This window comes from Eptatretus burgeri, chromosome 2 (assembly GCF_056783735.1).
Source record: "Eptatretus burgeri isolate ZD-2024b chromosome 2, Ebu_testis_v1, whole genome shotgun sequence".
Lineage (NCBI taxonomy): Eukaryota > Metazoa > Chordata > Myxini > Myxiniformes > Myxinidae > Eptatretus > Eptatretus burgeri.
The window spans coordinates 153,913,124-153,920,623 of NC_140962.1; the positions used below are offsets into that span (position 1 = coordinate 153,913,124).

General features: G+C 41.4%; 1 protein-coding gene and 1 long non-coding RNA gene across 6 annotated transcripts in view; one reads left to right on the forward strand and one right to left on the reverse strand.

The window, feature by feature from the left end:
- LOC147033613 (uncharacterized) overlaps positions 1–7,500 on the forward strand; it is a 35,725-nt gene that overhangs the window by 5,116 nt on the left and 23,109 nt on the right. Inside the window, exon 3 of one of the 2 annotated variants that reach the window (XR_015051833.1) lies at positions 1–400. This exon is cut by the window's left edge and continues 143 nt beyond it. The exons of the other annotated variant lie outside the window; for it this stretch is intronic. This is a non-coding gene — a long non-coding RNA (uncharacterized LOC147033613). Of the gene's footprint in view, positions 401–7,500 lie in introns of those variants that run through there. 2 annotated transcript variants of the gene reach the window in all.
- LOC147033614 (uncharacterized) overlaps positions 5,645–7,500 on the reverse strand; it is a 104,754-nt gene continuing 102,898 nt past the window's right edge. For 3 of the 4 annotated variants that reach the window (XM_085857255.1, XM_085857270.1, XM_085857280.1), the window contains one exon: positions 5,645–5,876. The gene's annotated coding sequence lies outside the window, so the exon portion shown is untranslated. The other variant, XM_085857264.1, reaches the window with a different exon arrangement.

Below are 7,500 nucleotides of genomic sequence, written 5' to 3' on the forward strand. Positions count from 1 at the left end.
GAGGATTGAGGGGAACAGAACCGCATGGGGTGCTGCAATTACATGACAATGCATGCTCATCTCCTCTAACAAGCGTGCTCCTTGGAACGCAATGCCAAAAGAGACCAGACTCATCAGCATTGTAAATGTGCTCTGGAGTTAAATTCTCATCTTGCACCATTTGTCAAAAAAAAAATATGCACTTTTCAGTGGCCTCTTTTTCTGCAGACACTTTCTCACTGCTCGTTTTCACGTATCGAATGCCGTGGCATAACTTAAATTTCTGGCACCAGGCAGGCGAAAACTCGCAAGCCTCACTAATTTTCAGGTCTTGATGAAATTGTTTAGCCTATTCACACAAAAGTGGGCCAGAATTAGGTACGCCTTCACTGCAACGTTGTTTCAACTACTTGTAAATAACTTTATCGAGGCTAGCAGATCTCGCTCCATGCAAGGTTTTTCGTTTAGCAACGGCTTCATTTGAATCCCTATCAGCGTAAAACTTCAACAGCGTATCATGTCTTGCCTTTCTATATATCGTAAATAGTGATGTTACCAACACCGTAGCGCTCCCTCAGGTTCCGCAACAACTTGCCATTATCTAATTTCTGTAGAATTTCAACTTTGTCTTTAATTGTAAGTGTAATGTGTTTTCTATTCGCATCATTACACTCAGCATTATCACTTGGATGGCATTATGATGGTAGAATAAGGCCAAAACACAGAAATTCCTTGCGAAAAGCATGGAGCAGTACGCTTGCGCAGAAAAAGCTGCTTGAAATAATCGTACAAATCCGATAAATATCGCAGGTTTGGCAACCCTGGCACTGTGGATGTGTGGAAGTTGTTCTCGAAGTTTGAATTTTGTTCCGATTTTGGGATGTTTTGGATTTTAGAATTTCAGATTTGAGTTTTCACTGTACTCTCCTACCTCCACCATATTAGGTTCATTGAAATTTATATTCGAAATTTATGAAGCCTTCAACGCACCTCAGGATGCAGAAAAAGCGGCGTTGTTCGGGTTGAAACTCAGAATCACCATTGTATCGAGATATTGCTGAACCAGCGAATGTTTGCATATACAATAAATGGTGAAACTGTGAATGTGTTTATATGGGGAAGGGGAAGCAGTTTTGTACGGGTGCAAACTCAAAATCATAATTTTATTGATAAATTTATGAAACCTCCCACCCACTGGGACCCCAAAAGGTTCCACAGAAAGTTTGGCGGAGCTGAAGGACTATCTCGAGGACAGACAGACATTCCTGTTTTATTGTATGGATAAATAAAATATGTATGTAGACCTGAAACCTAAATTCCGTAATAATTCCTTTTATATTCTCGATTATGCATACTTATTATGCAGAAAAACTTTTGCAGGAGGCATCAACCAGATTTCTGCTGTAATTTTAACACACTGTCATGCCTGCTGGTACGTGGAGTCTCTTGAGAACCTCATGCTATTTCCCAGGACCCTCTCGCTGATGGTAAAATTCAACATTTCGACTTGTTAGAGGAATTAATTGAACAAATAACATCAAGCATCGGAAAGAGTAAGTTTCAAAAACGTGTATTATGCCATTTCCAAACCCGAGTTTGACACACTTCTTAGCTCGGAAATAGGCATTTCCAACATCCACCTCGGCCTCGGGCACCTACGTAGGTGATACCAGACGTTTGAATGGAGGCATATCTCGGGCACCGTACACATTTAATGTCAAAAGTGCTAAAATTAAAACATCTAGATTAAGATCTATATAGATTTTAATTTTCTAGATCTAGACAGGATTTGTTTCTCAATTATTCTTAGATGAATCTATAACCAAAATTACCTAAAATGTCTAACTTTTAATTAGGTCTTAGACTTAGGCTTAGTCATTAGTGCCAGTGGCATTGCATGCCATCGTTGTGGCGATAAACAACAATAGCTCCAACCCCGCAATACAACCCACGCATCCGCGACAGGACCATATCATGATCACGTATTCTGCGCCAGTAGCCACGGACGGTAACGTGCGCTGAGGCCTGGCCATTTGGGCTGCTGGTATGATATCGGACTTCGAAATGACTTACCCTTATTTTCTTCCGCTTCTCAGCAGCTGTCCTCGCACCCATTTTTTTCTCGGCATGACGATCGACATTGCTTTTGATGATGGGTACTGCATCAGGTTTGAGCCTCCTCAACTTCTTCAAACTGAACAGCGAATAGAGGCCGTGATCAAAGTCACTGTATTCGAAGTGGGCGCTGCAAATGACGCTCGTGTCGCTGGGGCCTTTCCAGTTTCCCCTCGTCAGCTTCACTTTAGATGTCCATATTCTCTGAAGATTCTCATCTTTCGGAAATACATGAAGGCTTACACCGTCTCTGGTTGTATTGCTGCATCCTGCTACGATACATCTTGCAGGCATTTTCGAAAGTAAGGCTAAAGCTCTTAAAAACTTTCGCGAAACAATCACAGGAATTAAGACAATCAGTGAGATAGCAAACACATGTGCACAATGCATTTGTACGTACTTTATACGGCGCACGACATCTAATCAATCCACTCTGTGCGAGTCACGTTCTGGAGATGACGTGAGCGGTCACGTGACCTGCGGTTCACTGAAGTCAACTTTTTTGAAGGGCGGGACATAGCAAGTTGTGAAAAGCACTAAAAATGTTCGAAATATTGGTCTAATTATCCCATTGTTGATTTTAAAAAAGAAACATGGGTGATTTCTTCACTAGGAAGGTCAAGTTAATATATAAATAACCAGAAAGTTTTGAGTGTCATGGGACCTTTAAACTAAAGATGAGAATCCATGTTGGGTACCCATAAGGTGGGGATTGATCCGCCCGTGACAGGTATCCTATAGATTGAACGGACACCTATCTTGTAGGTATGTCCAGACAAGCTCGCAATGAGAAGGGCTTTGCCACTTTTATGAGACTTTGCCATTTTAACCAAGCCATCATCTGATTAGCTGAGAAGCAGAGTGAAGGTAGGTGTGACTTTGTTAGTTTTTGATCAGTTGAGGTCACGTGGTTGGTTTCTTTGAGTCATGAGAGGTATAAAAAGGCCTGGAACAAAGAGAATGTGAGATTCGACAGAGCTTGCTGAGGAAGATCCAGCCCCTCAGCATCTTGAGTGCAGTGTGTTGTGAACCAAATATGGGGCCCTTGTGTTGAACCATCTGGCTGTTGGAGCTGTCGCCACATTGTTGAATGGGATCATATAATCAACTGGACAATCGGATTGGGCACAACGGCATGGGCATGCATGGCTCGCAGCAACTGTCACTATTGGAAAGGTCATCTGCAGACACGTATTCACACAGCATGTGGCTCCACTTAGTGCCACGGTGGAGACTTTCAACATGTTTGTAGGGTAGATGGAGGAATTTCATAGTATAGGTAGGATTGTATGGTGTACATGGTCTATGGATGAGTAGGAGACATCTCGATGTCAATTAAGTCGGGAAAAATGTGAGCTTAGGATTGTTACGCGTCACCACACGGGGGTGGTGCTGTGTTAATTAGGTGGGGTTTGAGGCCAGTTCTCCCAGTATGTGTTTGCCCCTTGTGACCTTTTCCTAAGTTTTTGCATTCACAACGCCGGCAATAAAAGAACCACGTTTTTACGCAAACAAGAACGGAGCCGAACGTCTCCGAGCAGGCAAAAACCCTGCCTTCCTGGCTTCGAAACGACAGGGCACGCCCCCGAGGCTGATGATTGGTCAGAGTAACATGAGAGAGGGAAGAAGGGCAAGAGTTACGAGAAGGTGCGAGAGAGACAAAGAGGGTGGTTGGAAGAAAAGCATGAGGCTATGGCTTCTTGTCAACACGGTCAAGAAGGCAGCGTGATTCTCGTTGTTTGTGCCATTGTTAATTTGTTCACATACTGAAATAAGACACTAGCCATTGACTGTTCGGCTGAGTAGTGAAGTTTGCACGTTTTGAAGAGGAGAGAAGAAGAAGCAGAGTACCTCTCTTGGCCTTATCTCGTGAGCCTCGTGATGTATGAGTGAGGAGGAAGGCGGCTGTGTGTGTGTGTGTGTGTGTGTGTGTGTGTGTGTGTGTGTGTGTGTGTGTGTGTGTGTGTGTGTGTGTGTGTGTGTGTGTGTGTGTGTGTGTGTGTGTGTGTGTGTGTGTGTGTGTGTGTGTGTGTGTGTGTGTGTGTGTGTGTGTGTGTGTGTGCGCGCGCATGTAGACCTGGAACTTGGAAGGAGCAGTGTTGTAATCTCGATCATGAGAAGAAACTGTTTGTCATTCCTGGTGTTGAAGACGGTCCGTGCCACACCTCACGTACGTGACCGCAGAGCGTCTTGGCGCCATTTTGCTGTACGTTTCCCGCACGGTGGCTACGCGGTTTTGAGGATCGCCAGGCTCCTAAAAGATCATCGCTGGACACTTAGCTAAGTGCCAGCATAAAAGGAGGAATTTCTTAAATTTGTCTTTTCCCTTGTCTGTTTTTGTGACTGAGTGGAGACATCTTAAATTAGGCTTAGTTTACCTCACTTTTCATTACCTCACGTTTCATTTCCACCCTTGAGTTATTTTCATTCTTACTCGTTGTTTTATGTTCATTAAGCCATCATTTGTTGAATTTCCTTGTGTTTGTTTGTTCGTTGTGGGTTCGAGGATAAACCCGTATCCTTCCCATGGTACATGCCCTTGCCACCCTCCAACCTGCGCGCACACCATAATCTCCAAGGATCTCGGCTTTCCGCCTACAAGTAGAACCGTTCGGCTATCCACCCAGGCTGGTGTTAACCCCCCTGAACACGACAATATTATTACCGTCACCACTGAAGGTGGATGGAGGTTATGTTTTCACCCCTGTCTATCTGTCTCTGTTTGTGAACAACATATCTCAAAAATTTGTGGACGGATGTGGATGAAATTTGGTGGAGAGCTTCGGTATGTGACAAGGATGAAATGATTAGATTTTGGTGAAGATCCAGATTCGGATCTGGATCTGAGAACCTTTTTGAATGATTTAATTTTTCACCATTGAGAGATATGGCTGAAAACGACATAGAGTGGGCTATCTCAAAAAGTTGTGGACGGAATCAGATGAAACATGGTGGGCAGGTTGGGTATGTAACAAGGAAGAATTGATTCAATTTTGGTGAAGATCTGAATCTGGATCTGACAATTTTAAAAGTGTTTTTTCACCATTGAGTGATGGGGCTAAAATTATATATAGCACGATATTTCAAAACGCAATGGATGGATTTGGACGAAACTTGGTGGGTGAATTGGTTGGGTGACGAGAACAAGACGATTTGATTTTAGTTCAGCTCCGAATCCAGATCCGGCCTATCGGTGGGATATAAAACATAAACTAATCAGCCTGGCGGAGGTATGCGCTCTACTGAGTGGCCGTTTTAATTTTCTTTTTTTGGATTCCCTTTAAAAACAAACTTTTTTGTGAAGAATGTTGCAAAACATTTTTTTCCTGAAAAATTGAGCCAAAGTTTATTTTATTTTCAGAGATAAATTTACACAAAGGGTTGACTGGAACATTTATGCAAATTGGATAAAATATTGTTCAATAGGACGATTAGAAAATGTAAAACAAAAACAAACGAGAAAAAAAACTCAAACACCAGTATACCTTTTGTCGTGATATACGAGATGCTGGAGAATGTCGTTGAAGAAAATGAGTGTATCGTTCGTCACTCAAGTTAGGTTTTTATCTTTCATGATGACAATAAAACATCCCATAATCACATATTCTACAATTACTGTACAAGACTTCTGTTTGTGTATGTACTGTATGGACATCCAGTGCGTCAGTAACTTTTATCAGGAGAAACTTGGCACTGCCTCTGCAACTATCAAAGCAGTCTCAGTCATGAAGTGAGAGCAATAGGTGCAGCGCGGAACTTCTCGTAGAATTGCATCCACCTCCCTAGGAGGAGCATTCACACAAATGAATAACCGTCAGCTCTCAGCAATGAATTAATAAATTCATTATTGAGATTCATTAAAATTAATTAAATTATTAAACCAATAAATTCATTAACATTTTAAAAACAATGTGAAATACGAGGGTGCTTGGAATTTGACATGGACTTTTCTTTACATTCATAGCTAAGCTTGTGTGGATGTTATAAAATAAATAAACAACGTTTGGACACACCACTTATCCAAACAGAATGGAAGTTCTCTTTTGTTCTCAGCACAGAATTATTAAGGACATTTATGCAGGACCAGCGGAAGCCCATGGCAAAAGTAAGATGATATATACGTATATATATAAAAAGGAAGCCTTTTATTCTTGCGCTGGTTGAGAGAGCTTAAAAATGGGAGGTTATATATATATATCTGAACAGGAAATCTTTTTTATTTTTGGGAGTGATCGAGGCAGCAGTCTGTTGCCTCGATGTTGATGGAACGGACACCTATCTTGTCCGTTACCAAAACAAGGAACGGACACCTATCTTTCTACCTTTCTACAACACCCGGATTCAATGCTTTGTTGCGATTTATAATTCTCCCATATTCTTGGGTTAATTTGAAGCAACTTTTACTTCATTTGTTTCTCTCCGAGTAGCGTTTCCATGTTTCAGGGTGGGACAGAGAGACAGACAGCATTCGTCAATTATATACAGTACTAGCATGGGTACCCATTGCTGTTCCAATCCTGTTTGCATTTTGAAGAAATAACAAAAATAAATTCCAAATTTTTTTTATGGGGGACCCAGAACACTTCCCCACACCCACAAAGGAATGGCATCGGGGATTATTTCTTATGACATTTTACATATCTACAAAGGCTTCAGCACGATAGAACAATAAAATAAAATAAAATTAACATCCAACTTTTTTTTCAAAATAAAAAAAAAATTGTTTTTGCCTAAAACATTCCACGGCACTTACTGATGAACCTGTGAAAGTTTGATGAAGACTCATTTGGCCATCTCAGGGTGCTCTTTAATACAGATGTATTTTACAGGTAATCATCAATAAACTGTCCAGCTCAATCTTCTGTGAAATTCAATAGGTTTGATCATTTTTGTTGAAATTTAATAATTACTCATTCTTCCACACTTTTTGTCATTTCATTGGTTGCCATCGTGATTTTCAAAGTCCACGCTTTGTTGAACCAACAAGTATCAAGTTACTGTCTGAGATGCACCACCTAATGAATATCTCCAAAAAACAAAAGCGATTCCAGTCAAATAGCCCTGGCAATCAATGGCACTATCATCCCAGAGTTGTCCTCTGTCAATTCACTGAGGTCATGATTGGCCAAAAGCTCAACGATCACATCAAAACTGTGGCTACAAGATAGAGGCTGAGCATTTTTTTGATGAGTAGCTCATCCTCTTAAACCACCAAGACATCTTTGCCAGATACAGCACAAGGCTCAGGTCAGAAGTATGATGTAATATTGACTGCTCAACAGATATAGGAACAAAAACACTTCGAAAGCTGAACTCCCATCTCAGTTGATCACCATCTCAGATCAAGGTCCATCTCTGACTCACTGGGAAGCTGTGGCTGGAATTTGTATAAATCGACAGAATGCA